This window comes from Citrus sinensis, chromosome 5, assembly GCF_022201045.2.
Source record: "Citrus sinensis cultivar Valencia sweet orange chromosome 5, DVS_A1.0, whole genome shotgun sequence".
Taxonomy (NCBI): domain Eukaryota; kingdom Viridiplantae; phylum Streptophyta; class Magnoliopsida; order Sapindales; family Rutaceae; genus Citrus; species Citrus sinensis.
Window position 1 is genome coordinate 16,651,157 of NC_068560.1, and position 15,438 is coordinate 16,666,594.

Consider the following 15,438-nt stretch of genomic DNA (forward strand, 5'->3'; position numbering starts at 1 on the left):
ATTAAATTAAAAAATTAGAAGGGGGATAGGGATTCTGCCGCATCCTCATTCTTTCTCTGAATAAGAAATTGGATAAAAAAATTAGGTAAAAAAATATCTCCATCCCCTTTCTAAATAAAAAATTAAGTAAAAAATTATGCACCCTCCTGAATTGGGAAAATCTCGAGGGTCATATCCCCACGACAATATGTGCCATTCCTAAATTTGTAACAGTCAGTTGCTTTTGTGACCGTTTATGTGACGGTTAGATTGCTCTCACTTATGTTACTAACCATGTGACGGTAGAGAGCCAATTGGCGTACTATTATTTTGACGAGTCCAGTTATGATGTCACAGTTATATGATACTAATCCAACCATTAAATTTAGTTACGGTGACAATTGTGGACTAGATTCAATGATCTACGGTAGTTGGTCCTATTTTGACGGTGGAGTTATAAATTTGTTTCTAAATAGAAAACTATTTGCTGAAGTCAATATTTTGAAAACCAAAGTCCCAAATTCTCTCTCGTGCGTGCCTGGCCATCCTAAACCTTACTGGTAGCCGGAGAATGGCGTAAAACGGCAGCGATCTTCTTCTTCATCTTATTCTCTCTCTCATCGTTTCAGGTAAGCTTGTGATTATGAGTTTCTTCTCTTTCTTAGCTTGTAATTATAGGTTTTGATTTCTTTAATTCGTATTGTAGCCATTAATGTCAATTTTTGTCCCACCGGCAATTTTTTTGTTCCTAGAAGTTGAAGCCCTTCTGTTCTTGTGCCATTGGTGAGTTTGCTCACTCAAATTAATTTTTTTCTGCGGAGTTTACGAAGTTCAAATGGATTCATTTGGATTACTATTGAATTTAGCTTTAATTCCAACATCCATTCTAATGTTTTGCTATTAGATTTACTTTAATTTTATGTTTAAAGCTTCTACAATGAATAGCGGAGCTTGGGTTTTAGTTTCATTTTCTAATTAACTTGTTTTAGTTTATCTTATATGCTCACCAAGTGCTTGTTATATTGTCTGATAAGTTATATAACATTGCTGATTCTTTATTAGTAATGTCATGTTCCATTTTCGGAAATTATAACACAAAAGTTTTTACAATGGCTTGCATCTACAAACTGAATTGACTTGTAGAGTAAGAGCTTGGATTAGTGTTATGTTCTTGAATAAATGAAAGTTCATATTGTGTAAAAGCATGTAGATGTAAAGCATCACTACCATTTCTACAAACTGCTTTCATTCTGTTCAGATGCTCCTCTTGAACTTTGAAAGGTGCCTCATTCAAGTCCTAGCTATAACTACTAGCTCTGATTGCTTAAGTTCCTGTGCTAGCTGAAACAGATTTATTTAATTAATTAATTGTGTATGTACTAATTATTTTGAAAGTATATGAAGAAATTGTTTAACATGAATGACTTCTAAATGACTTAAAAGCCTAAAGGATATGTGAAACAATGCTCATTTCACTTGAACGAGCCTATTAATACTTGTATGTCTATGATTGTCAATCTTGCTTAAGTGTTTCAGTTAAGTGGTTTACCTAACAGGGAAAAAAATTTAATGGAAAACTTTAGAGTTCTAACAGAAATATAGTTGACTGCAGATATAGTTATTTTACGGTACATAAATCATATTGTCCAATTCTCAATGTCCTACGACCTATTTTATTTTATATGGTCATTCATTTTTGCGATGGTTTTTTGTGCTTATGAGTATGGAAATAGTGGGATTTGGTGTGGCAAACAAAAATATACATATAATCAAGTTTCTTAATCATGTATATTGGTTTTGGGTATGAATGTTTTCCTATTCTAGTTCTAGGCAAAGTTTCTTCATTTTGGTCTTCAGATTTCCAGTAGGTTAAGTTAAGCAACTATCATAACTAGCTAGCTAGTTATTGCCTGCCTTGTCGCCATTACCGACGCCATTACATTGCATGGCATAAGGAATAGTAACTAGGTGATTATTGGTGATTCCTTGAGTTTATTATTGGCCAAACAAACATATTCGCCTTTGCCCACAACTTAGTTTGATTAGTTATTAGATAATAAAGAGCCTTAATCTATGCGTTGCTTTATTATTTTTATTTGGTTTTTCTTTCAACAATATTGTTGATTTCTTATAAAAAATATTCATTGGTTTTTAAACACCTAATCATTGGCTATAATGAAGCTAATTAAAACTGAGGCTTTGGATCAATTTCTGTTAACAACATACAAATGAGCATAACCACCCCCTCCCCCCCCCCATCCCACCCCCCCCCCCCCCCCGCCACCAAAAAAAAAAAAACAAATAGGAAGACTTTGCAAGATTCACAACCAGGTTACATTTAATTTATTAATTGTGTGTACTTACTAGTTATTTGTTGATAGAATAGGAAGAAGTATTTTAATATGAATGACTTAAAACTTATTGCTCAGTAAACATAATGTGCATCAGTGCTAGAAAATGTATTTATTGTTTGTAATTTTTTATGGTTTTGCTTAAGAAATGAAATGTGAAAAAATGCTACATTGTATTAGGAATAAAATGAAGAGATTTATGATTTTTATGTGTTATTCAAGTTTCAGATTCAATTTTAAACTTTTGATACATGCATTGAAAGCTTAAACTCCTTTAAGAAATTATTAATAGACACATGTTTTATTAGTGTCATCTTCTGGATGATAGTGAGGATCTTATGTCTATTAATAATTCTTGAATTATCTAGGCTTGGACAGTTTGGTAATGCATAGTTTTCTATGTTAGCTAGTGCCTGAAATTTTTTTCCCACGTAAAAATGGGTTTTTCAGCAGCTGCTCCTCATGTCCTCTGGGTGCATACTAGACAAATGGGTGTCATGTGTTGTTTTGGCATAACTCATAAACACTCATATATCTATGTCGTGTACTTGAAGAACTATAGGGAGATGCTTCCGAAGTTTCTATAAACGTAGAGGAAAACTTTAGATACTTAAGATTGAAGAAACTTATGCATTCTTGAGTGGGATATATAGGACCACTTACCTTTTGTAAATATGAAGGGAATGTTGGATATATTGATGGGAGTGGAGGAGCTGAGTGGGATGAATGTAATCGGTTATGATTTTGCTGAGTTGACTTGGTTTTGAGTCTTGTAATTTTTTTTATAAATGGAGTACTATCTCCAATGTTGGTTTATAAATATGTTTCAGCTGGCTGACCTAATTTTTTGTTTCTAGGTAACAGGCTTTATATATCTGTAATTGATAGCCAAGTGAAGTTCTCAGCAGTGGGTGAGGATATTTCTTTACAGAAGGTATTGCAAACTGTTTTTTAGATTAATTATTATTGTATATATACTTTAATTTTCACATCTTTTTCTTTGATTCTTGTGGCTTTGCTTGCTTCCATATATATAAAACCATAAAATTGTATAATAATTTTTTTTATTATATTGCGAAACTGCGCACACATGAAAATATCTTGTTTAGTAGTAGAAATGAAGAATTAAAGTGATTTATTTAACTAATTTTTCTAGTGCATTAAAAGGAGATAGTCATGGACCAGAGTTGGGTTGGTTTGCCAAATAGATATCCAATTCATATACTGATGGGGTCAAAAAATTTATAGATTTTGCATTTGAGAATGTTGTTGGTGATAAAAGAATTTATTGCCCTTCTAAGAAGTGTCGTAATATCGATATTTCATTATAAGGAAAGTGGCAAGAGACCATATCATTATAAATGGCAATTGGTTAAAGTATTAAAACTGGATATTGGAGGGTGAGCCATCTTGATCTTTGAAATCTAACTAAGAAACAGGTTAGTCATGACTCGGGTAGTGATGCTAGTATGGTTGGAATGATGCATAATGCATCACGTAATCAAATGTTCAAGTCACACGCAGCATTGTTATGGACTATCTCCGACTTTCTAGCATATGCCAATTTGTTTGGGTGGAGTATTAAAGGTAAATAAGCATTTCTTGTTTGCCAACAAAACACTAGATCTAATTGGTTGATACATAGTAGAAAATTGTCACGTGGGTCACCGTCGATTTTTACCAACAAATCATAGGTTCCTAAAATATAGTGCCATCTGATAAAACTGGAGTGGGGACAAGCACCTTCTCGGTTGTCTGGAGCTGAGGTGAAAAAGCAGTTCAGTAATGTACTTACTGAGTATAAGATTGAAGACTTGAAAAGAGGAGAATGAATAAAATGAAAGAAATGACAAGATTACTTGGAAGAAGAAAAGCATTTTTTTATGAACTAACGTATTGGGAGATCAATTTGATTCATCATAATCTTGATGTCATGCACCGTTTTGATTTTTGTTATGAACTCAGATCAAAAGTTTAATGTGATCAAAATTTCTTAAAAATAGTGAAAACGACTCCTCCTCCTAATAATACGGAAGATGGCTATAAAAGATAACTTCTTAAAAGTTTAATGTGATCAAAATTGCTTGTGAACGCAAGGGTTTTAGTTACACTGTCAACGCTGTCAATGTAGTGATGCAATGAAGATGACGTAAAGCATTAGTAGAATAATGAAGTTGACCAGTAACACAGTAAAGCATATTTTATTCCAGAGCATGAAAACTTTTAAACAGTAACACAGCTCTTATTCCAGAGTCTGCACACGAGTGACCTGAATCTTCTTCAGAACTTTCAAATTTTATCAAGCAAAGATTTCAAAATCCTTGCCTTCCTAAGTTAGGAAAGATAGATGTGGAGCAAACCAAATGAAATAAATGGGTAAACAGAACAAGCAGGGCAAAAATTAAAAATGATGGCAATTAACAAATTAATAGCAATGTTACATTTTGACTCTTTAGCCCTTTGTTCCTTCTCTTAGCATTCTTCAAAGTTTTTGAAAATAGGATGTGAAGCAAACAAAATAAAATAAATTTAGACAACACATGCCCTGTATTCAGCATCATAGATATCTCGAATATCTAACATAATAAATTTCACATCTAAAATACTAGAATTTCAAACAGTACTAGTAGTGAAAAAATGATGACAACAACAAAAATAGAAAATTACAAGACTGCTGATAAAATTTCATTTGCATGCATGTCTGACAAAATTTCCGTGATTTAATGTGCTTTCATGAACGCAAGTCCTAACGTTTCTGTGATCACAAAATGAAACTGAAGATAAAACAGAACAACTACCAAACCTTTCAAGCTTGACGAAGCCATGAGAATTGATAGCTCAGGCTTTGATACCAAGTAAAAGTTTCTAATCTGTTTGGTAAGTAAGAAAATGAGAGAAAATGAAAGAAAGAACAGAGATCATCTAAGAGCTGGATTTGATAAGTAAATATGAATCATCCATTCATTAGCTGATTGCAAATGTATTTATACAAGGTTCCTGAACATTTCAGATTCTATATGCTCGAGCTAAGCACCTGAGAGTTGAGCAGTGTGCACTAACAAACTGCTAACAAAATAACTAACTCATGCCAGGTCAGCTAACACGTCAGTAACTCTAACTATCTTGCTTAACAAACTGAAACAATAACTAACCATTTTAACTATCTTAACAATCCCAATAATTTCTCCATTTGTGTACTTTTTTGAATCATAATCAAATGGATAAATGTTGCAACTATTTTTTTAGATATTTTCACTTTAGGATGTCAGCCCGAGGAAGTACGGGGGTCTGAGTTATTCAACTGAAAATGTCGGCAAAGTTCTTGCCATCTCAAGTGCAAAACTGAAAATGTTACTCGTTCTTCTTAACTTGTTTTCTCATGCATCAACCCCACAAAACTGCTCATTGAAGGGGTAAAATTTTGAACACACCATGTGGCATTTAGACCATTTGATAGTTTGTTTCAAACATATTTGTTTATAAAATACTTTTCTTCATGGATTTGGTTACGTAATTGTCTATGTATGTACAGGTTTTATCGATACCTCTTTTGACAAGTTACATAGCAATGTTATCTGGGTTCAGCCGTGCCTTATTGATAAACTGTGCTTCTGTAATGAAGAATGTTTTATCTGTAAGTGGATATCCTAATCATTGATCCATATCCATAAGCAAGTATGTATAAAATTATTTTATGTCTTTTTTATTAGAAATGTTGTAATTCTTTTTTACTCTTCCTGAATTATAACAGCAGGTGTCTATAATAACTGGATTATTCCTTCTGCAAAACAGAGCAGTGGTAAATATTTTTTTCTTTTGTTTGTCTAGTACATTTCCATGATTTCAACTTTTTCAAATTTTGTATGTGTCAAAGTTTAAATTTAATTTGTTGGTTTATGGCAACAACAGGAACAGCATCAAAGAGGAGCTGCCAATGGACTGCTATGACTGTAGAGTCGCTTACCAAAACTGCTGGTCCAGCTGTAGGAGGTGCTATGTAAGCGTCCTATTGATTTTGTAGAATTATATGTAAATGATGTCATAATTTTTATTGTCTCCCCCACCCCCTCTCCCCAAAAAAAAAAAATTAAAAAATTAAAAAATTAAAAACTAAGGCATGATTAAATTGATCATTTGTTTGGTAACAACTTGATTAATCGGGTTCTGGCAGATTTTCTTGGTCACAAAAGCGTCAAGATGCTGGTTTCCTCCCAGGTATGATGATTTACTAATGAAATTTATCACTAGTATGTGAATTACTTGGTGCTAATTAACTTAATCAGCTGCTTAAATTAAAGTGCAGGTAACCTTATTTTTTTTTCTTTTTACAATAATACTCTTGGAATAATATTTCTGGGAATATTAATGAAAAAATGGTAATTCATCCAGCCAGCCTTAAACAAAATAAATATTAATAAAAACTTTTATGTTATTATTTTAGTTTTAGGACTAATTTCGTAAATTAAATTTTTTTATGCATTTATTAGTAAGACTGCTTTAAGAATATACATTACTTTAAGTTGGCTGATATTAATTTATTTATAAATAATTATTAGCAAGATTGTTATAAAAGTACAAAAAATACTAGTTATTTCATATTGATATTTATTGATTAATTTGGCAATTAACTTTTTTATAAATAAATTAATTAATTTAAGAATATTATTGCCAAGAAATTATTGTAAAAGTAAATAAAATTTAAGGAAAAAATGCAACGTATTTAATATCAAGGTATATTGAGGTATTTTTCAAAATATAAAGACTAAACAAGCACTGAAATTAAAATACAGATACCAAACGAGCATTTTCTCTCTTAGAAAATTTTATATTTTATTAATGAAAGTCTGAATAACAAAATTAGGGTTTTGGACTCCTTTTAAACTAAGCCTAAATATCATGAATTTACCAATATAGTAAACCTAAAATATTACTGCATAATAACATTCTCCTAACTGAAATAAGATAAATACTACTTCAATTCTATATCTAAATGAAAAAAAGATAAAAATCTTGAAAACAATAGGAAAATAGAACTTAAACTTGTAAACTAATATGAAATAAATAGAATTCTCAATCGAACCACGAGGCTAATGCGGTGCTACAGTAGTAGATTAGATTTCCCTCATTGCTAACTTCGAAATGGTATATTATACACCCTATATAGGTACTTATAGCTAGGGGTGGGCATGGGTTAGTTTTGGTTGGATTTTAAGTCAATCCAACCCAAACCATAAAATTTTGGGTTCAACCCAAACCAACTTAAATATTTTTAACCCAATCCAAACCAACCCATTTGGGTTTGGTTTGAATTTTATAATTAAAATATTTTTTATTTTAATAAATTTAACTATATCAAATTATAATAATTATTAATTAATATTAATTATTAAATTAATATTAAAATACGAAAAAATATAGTGGATAAAAATTATGAATAATGGATTTTACAATAACTTTGTTCTTAAATATTAACCATATTACAACATAAATTCTACCAATGTCAATACAAATTAAAGTAAGATAAGATATCTCAACTCAAGTATCAAAGCAATCCATCAAAATTAAATTATTTAATTTTATAAATTTAAATCTTCCGAGAAATAAATCTAAAATTTATTGTAATTAGAAAAAATGCCAAAATTTTAAATGCAGTAAGAAAAATTAGACATGAAATCTAATTAGGTTTAAATTTAATTAAAAAATAACAATAGAATCATATTTTATTTGATAAAATCTTATAATCAATTACATTTTTAATTTTAGTAAGTTACAATACAAATAGGATTATAAAATTATATTAGAGGATTTCATAAAAATATTGTTTGAGTAATTTATTAAAATGTTAATTTAGTCTTTTAACTCAAGTTGAGACCGTAAAAAATTGTTATATAATAGTGTATTGTACAACCAATTGCATATGTATTTGCCCTATGCAGCACTTCTATTATTATTATATAATAATAATTAGTAGTAGCATACTTACTATATAATAATAATTATTAGTAGTATAATTATTATATAATAATAATTTCTAATAAAAAATTATTATTAAAATATTGATTTATCCTTTTATTTTGTTTAATTTATTTTTCATTAATATGTTATTTTGAATTTGTTCATGACCCATGGGTAAACCATACCCAAACCATTGTAAAATAGTTTCTTTCATAAAAATCCAAATTTAACCCATTTCATGATTTATCCAACCCAAAATATTTTATTTGGATTGGGTTTGGGTAAACCCATCGGTTGTGGGTTTATGCCCACCCCTACTTATAGCTCAAGTTATTACCTTAGAGAGATACCCTACGCATCCTACACAACCATCCATTGCATCAAAGTCGTTCCAAAACAGTAGTTCACAGTTGGTACTGCACATGATGCTTGTTTCTCCTTTTGCATCTACTTTTGTTGTTAACATTAATTTCAATAGCAGCTCATTATGTATGCAACATTTCAAAATTAATCCAAAAAAACAAAAATTAGTTCAGCTGACTAAATTTGAAAGCATGGATTTGCTGTCGATTAAAAATCGTTTTGTAGGGAAAATTTTTGGATTGCTATTCTCATACAATACATAGAATTATCATAATCTATAAATTGTATTTTTGCTTTTCTACGGTAGTAAGTCAAGAATCCTACTTGTATTTTTGCTTTTCTACGGTAGTAAGTCAAGAATCCTTAGTGACAAATTTAAATTGAAAAAATAAAATCATAAATAAGAATTATTTGATAAGAATTAAAATAATTGATAAATATTTGAGAGGAGCAATTTTGGAAGACTCGATTTCTAATAGGAGGGGAATTTGAATTTTACAACCTTCCATGAGGAATCCAAAATGCACAATTTGATGAAAATTAAATTTCAATAGAAATTGAATTCCCATACATTAGTGAAAACCAAACAACAAAAAAGTGAAAGGAATTTGAATTCATTTCCTTCCCGTCTCATCCCTCCAACTAAACACCATCGATACCCAAAGGTATGGGATTGGGATTCCATACTGATCAAAATGGGATTTGTCCATATTATTAGGACCAATTTTAAAAGCAGTCGGAGTTTAAAATTGAAATTAATCCCAATTTTTTATTTGGGACTAGATAAGAATTTATATTGGAACTCCAATTCTCCCAATTATTTTAGTTGATAATATGTTTAACATTATTAATTGCATATTATTTAATTATCAGTATATAATATTCTTTAATTTTCCAATTTTATAGGATTAGACACAAAATTGATTATGCCTTCTGAAATTTAAGGGTTATGTCAATTGAACAGAAAACTTGGAGTTGAACTTTTGGATGTTTTTGTTGATTATCAATTTATGCATGAATTTTTGTATGTTTACTTTGGTTTATTATTGTTACTTTTAGACATTTTTATTGGTTTGATTTAGGGTCATTTTGGTAATCTTGTAATTTTTAAAATAGTTACAGTTAGCTATGCTATAGAAATTGATAAATCGTGAAGAGAATCAGCTGAACATTTAGTAAAATTTATTTTTAAAAGTACTTTAGTTTTAAAAGCAGTTGTATGTGTTTCGTAAATCTTATTTTTAAACAGGTGCAAGAATATAAATAACTAAATTGGACATAATGCTAAATAAAATTTATTTACACATTTACAAACATGTATATAAAATATTTTTATTATGTACATATAATTATTGATAACTAAAATAAATATTTTATATTATTAAATTTTATTCTTTATTTTGTTATCTCAATAAAATTGGTAATAATAATAATCTCTTAAAGTTAATGATTTTATTTCTTAATTAATAAAGATAATTCTGGATTTTTATTATAGAATGAGGATATATATATATAATTGGATTAAGTATAAAAGTGATTTTCAAAATCAAATTTTGAAAAACTATTCCTTCCATACTTCTCAAAATCCTCTGTATGATGAGATGATTTTTCCAAAAATAATTGCTAAAAAATTATAAAACACTAAAAATTAGGTTTTAGTTTTTAAAATCACTTTTGAGCTTCCCAAAAACAATCCTAACGGGCCTTTATTTGGGTGGTGTAGGAGCTTATAACTTTTGGATCATTTAGTTTTTATTGGTTTGATACAACTGTTACACTAAAAATTGAATGTATCTTAAACCCCAAACTTCTTCTTCTTCTTTTTTGATTGCACAAAATTAAAAACAATAGTGAACGCATTCTTTAATAAACAATAAGTAATTACTAAAATTGTGTTAAAGAATTTAGTTGAAACATAAATTGATTTCAATGTTGTATATGCTAAATTTCTTAAAAATTTTCTTTCACGGTCTGCTGAATAGTTTTATTAGTATTTTGAATATATAAAAATAATTGATTTAATTTTTAAAGAAATTTATTAGGTTCATGTAAATACGTTTTTGTTATTTAAAAAGTGTACAAAGTAAAACTTAATTTTTTAAATTTATTAGATGAGTGGATAAAATAATTGAGTGTTCATAGTAAATTTTAAAGTATAGATAGTTAGGCCCTAATATTTTTAATATATGGAAATTTTGAAAATATGTTAATGAGAATTAAAATGATAATTAAGGGAGGCATTCGAGACATTCAGGATTGTTAGGATAGGACATGATTGTGAGTGGTTTGAGATTGGCCCTAATTTTGATCACAAATATATAAGCAGGATGTTTATCCATACTTACATTCCATTTGATAATTAAGATGAGAGTGGAATTGTCAAATCCCAAATTATCCCGGACCATTGCCACCAAAGGTACTCTCACTGATAATATCTAAAAAAAAATCTACATCTATTTCATACTTTTTTTTTTTAAATGGAAAGAGCCCTTATGGGGCTTGAAATGGTATCCTAAATAATATTTAGAATATCAGGCCATGACTGGGTTTGTAACAAACAAATATTACATAGTTGGGATACGTAGTTACTAGTGTCCCAATTTATGAAGTATCTATCATTTAGTGCACATATAAAGTGTTTGGGACATGAAATAGGGTGACCAAGATAAAGTGTTTGCTCATACATTATCGTGCTCTTCTCAAAGTAAAAAGTGAAAAAATAGTTGGTAGGCTACTAGGAGTTTATTTAGTCACCTCGAGCACATCACTTCGACCAGGATATTATTTGGTGATCTCGAGCACATCATCTTGACTAAGAGATTATTTGGTCACCTTGAGTATATCACCTCGACCAGGAGATTATTTGGTGACCTCGAGTAGATCATCTTGATCAGGAGGTTACCAGGAAGCACGACTCAGTCAAAACAAATCTCACTTATTTTCTTTAAAATATTAGGGATCATATTCTTAGTGGGCTGAAAATTAGTGATTTTCTTGAGAGTTTTAGGTGAGAGGATAAAAACCGCTATAATTTGCTATAAAAACCCTGGGAAAGGGAGGGAAATAGGGAGATTCTTTTTATCTCTCTCTCTCTTTGGGTGACTGAACCCGTGGGATCTTTTTCTCTCTCACTATGCAGATATAGTTATTTTACGATATACAAATCAAGTTGTCCTAATCTCAATGTCCTATGACCGATTTTATTTTATATAGTCATTAATTTTTGCCATGGTTTTTTGTGTTTATGAGTTTGAAATAGTGGGATTTGGTGTACCTTAGCATCTTTTGAAAATTCTCTTTAAGTGTGGCCAACAGAAATATACATATAATCAAAGTTTCTTAATCCTGTATATTAGTTTTGGGTATGAATGTTCCTATTCTAGTTCTAGGCAAAGCTTCTTTGTTTTGGTCTTCAGATTTCCAGTAGGTTAAGTTAATCAACTATCATAACTGGCTAGCTAGTTATTGTCTGCCTTGGCCCCACTACCCAGGCCATTATATTGCATAGCATAAGGAATAGTGATTAGGTGATTATTAGTGATTTGTTGAGCTTATTATTGACCAAACAAATGTATTCGCCTTTGCCCACAACTTAGTTTGATTAGTTATTAGACCATAAAGAGCCTTGATCTATTCATTGGCTTTATTATTTTTATTTGGTTTTTCTTTCAACAACATTGTTGATTTCTTATAAAAATATTCATTGGTTTTTAAACACCTAATCATTGGCTATATTAAGCTAATTAAAACTGAGGCTTTGGATCAATTTCTTCTAACAAGATACAAATGAGCAAAACCTTTCTCCTCTAAGTAAATTTTTTTAATATCCCTTGATTTGTAAGGATCTGGAGGCGTGAATCCTCTTGATTTTTTTTAACACTGTCAATGTTCTTTTTATTCTGAGAAGGAAATAAAAGGTTTTATCTTTCATACCCGAATAGTAAGCTGGCCTTGTCTTAACATGGCCTCCCGAGGACTTGCAAGATTCATAGTGCCCCCCACCCCAAAAAAAATATAAAAAACACAAATAGGAAGATTTTGCAAGATTCACCACCAGGTTTTTTTTAATTTATTAATTGTGTGTACGTGCTAGTTATATGTTGAAAGAATAGGAAGAAGTATTTCAACATGAATGACTTAAAACTTATTGCTCAGTAAACATAATCTGCATCAGTGCGAAAATGTATTTATCGTTTGTATTTTTTATGGTTTTGCTAAAGAAATGATATGTGAAATAATGCTACATTGCATCAGGAATAAATTGAAGAGATTTATGATATTTATGTGTTATTCAAATTTCAGATTCAATTTTAAACTTTTGATACGTGCATTGAAAGCTTAGACTTGTTTAAGAAATTATTAATAGACACATGTTTTATTAGTGTCATCTTTAGATGATAGTGAGGATCATATGTCTATTAATAATTCTTGAATTGTCCAGGCTTGGACAGTTTGGGAATGCATAGTTCACTCTGGTAGCTAGTAGCGGAAGTTTTTTCCCACGTAAAAATGGGTTTTTCGGTAGCTGCTCCTCGTGTTCTTTGGGTACGTACTAGGTGAATGGGTGTCATGTGTTGTTTTGGCATAACGCATAAACACTTATATAGCTATGTCGTGTGCTTGGAGAATTATAGGGAGATGGTGCCGAAATTTTTATAAACGTGGAAGAAAACTTTAGGTACTTGAGATTGAAGAAACTTATGCATTCTTGAGTGGGATATGTAGGATTACTTACTTTTGTAAATATGAAGGGAATGTTGGATATATTGGGGATAGTGTAGGAGCTGAGTTGGATGAATGTAATTGGTGATGATTTTGCTGAGCTGACCTTGGTTTTGAGCTTGTAATTTTGTTTGTAAATATGAAGGGAATGTTGGTTATATTGGGGATAGTGTAGGAGCTGAGTTGGATGAATGTAATTGGTGATGATTTTGCTGAGCTGACCTTGGTTTTGAGCTTGTAATTTTGTTTGTAAATGGAGTGCTATCTCCAATGTTGGTTTATAAAAATGTTTCAGGACTTGCTGACCTAATTTTTTGTTTCTAGGTTACAGGCTTTATATATCTGTAATTGATAGCCAAGTGAAGTTCTCAGCACTTGGCAAGGATATTTCTTTACAGAAGGTATTGGAAACTGTTTTTTACATTAATTATCGTTGATTATATACTTTGATTGTCACATCTTTTTCTCTGATTCTTGTGGCTTTGCTTGCTTTCATATATGTAAATTCTAATGAAATTAACCATAAAATTGTAAAATGATCTTTTTATTATATTGCAAAACTGTGCACACACGAAAATATCTTGTTTAGTAGTAGAAATCAAGAACTAATTTTTGTCGCGCATTAAAAGGAGATAGTCATGGACAAGTGTTGGGTTGGTTTGCCAAATAGATATCCAAGTCATATACTGATGGCGTTGAAAAATTTATAGATTTTGTATTTGAGAATGTTGTTGGTGGTACAAGAATTTATTGTCCTTCTTGATAAGTGTTGTAATCTGTATTTCGTTATAAGGGAAGTGGCTGATGATGATATGGTTGGAATGATACAGTGCATCACGTAATCAAATGTTCAAGTTACACGCAGCATTGTTATGAACTATCAGTGGCAACTTGTCTGGGTGGAGTATTAAAGGTAAATAAGCATGTCTTGTTTGCCAACAAAGCACTGGATCTAATTGGTTGATACATAGTAGAAAATTTTGTCACGTGGGTCACCGTCGATTTTTCCCACCAAATCATAGGCTTCGAAAATATAGTGTCTTTGAATAAAACTAGAGAGTAGGGACAAGCACCTTCTCAGTTGTCTGGAACTGAAGTGAAAAAGCAGTTTAATGTATTTACTGAGTATAAGATTGAAGACTTGAAAAGAGAAGAACGAATGAGAAATGATAAGATTACTTGGAAGAACAACAGCATTTCTTAAGATTACATGGAAGAGAAATGATGTGGAAGATGGCTATAAAAGATAAAAGGAAAGGCTTAAAAAGAAAAGCCACTCCTGTCAAAAACAAAAAAAAACAATGGCAGCGTCAAATTTATAACAAAAATCAAAACGGTGCGTTTGAGAGTGTATAAAATACATTTAGAGTGGGAGTTGTGTTGTTGCTTGAAGGCAGAATGTTTGTGAGATATTTGTCGACGAAGCCGAAACCAAAGATGAAGCCCATCGAAAGTATTTATAGTGTAAAAAGTATATTGTGGAAATGTCTGGTCGGTAATACAACTATTTCTTGTAGTGTAAATGATACACTAATTTGAATTTATATGCTTTTATGATTATTTGATTATCAAGTGGTGATCATATGTGATGATAAACTTAGGTCGTACCTTTATATTTATTGCCTTAGTGTTCTAAGCGTTCACATTATGATGAGTAAATTAAGGATTTCTAGATGAAGTACATAATTAGATTAATGCTAAGGAACTGAAGTTTGATCAACTGAAAACGAAAATAATAATGAAGGTAATTAAGAAAATGAACAATGCAGAAGCGGTCCTTATTAGGACTTCTAGATTTTCTCTTGGGCTTCCTTATTATTGTTAAAAAATGACACGAAGAACTGAGTTTAAAAATCTGGCCCTGATGCCTGGTAGCCCTCCAACATATGAAGCACTAGATGTTTTAATGAGAAAATGACAAGACCATTTATCAAATTTCTTGTGGATATAAATACATACACATAGACGAGACCAGCCTCCTCAAATGAGAATCAGAGTGATTACAAGACCTTGCAATGAGACAATAATACACCATCAAATCTCAAAATACAATAGAAATTCATGACAT

General features: G+C 30.6%; 1 long non-coding RNA gene across 3 annotated transcripts; it reads left to right on the forward strand.

Moving 5' to 3' along the window:
• The first annotated feature begins 422 nt into the window (after positions 1 to 422).
• Positions 423 to 5,964, forward strand: LOC127902758 (uncharacterized). Of its 3 annotated transcripts, XR_008055327.1 has the most exons (4): positions 423 to 608; positions 686 to 762; positions 3,188 to 3,264; positions 5,863 to 5,964. It is a non-coding gene; the product is annotated as an uncharacterized LOC127902758 (long non-coding RNA). The 3 variants fall into 3 exon arrangements; XR_008055325.1 differs by lacking the exon at positions 5,863 to 5,964 and having other exon boundaries at positions 3,188 to 3,473; XR_008055326.1 differs by lacking the exon at positions 5,863 to 5,964 and having other exon boundaries at positions 3,195 to 3,473.
• The last annotated feature ends 9,474 nt before the right edge of the window (positions 5,965 to 15,438 follow it).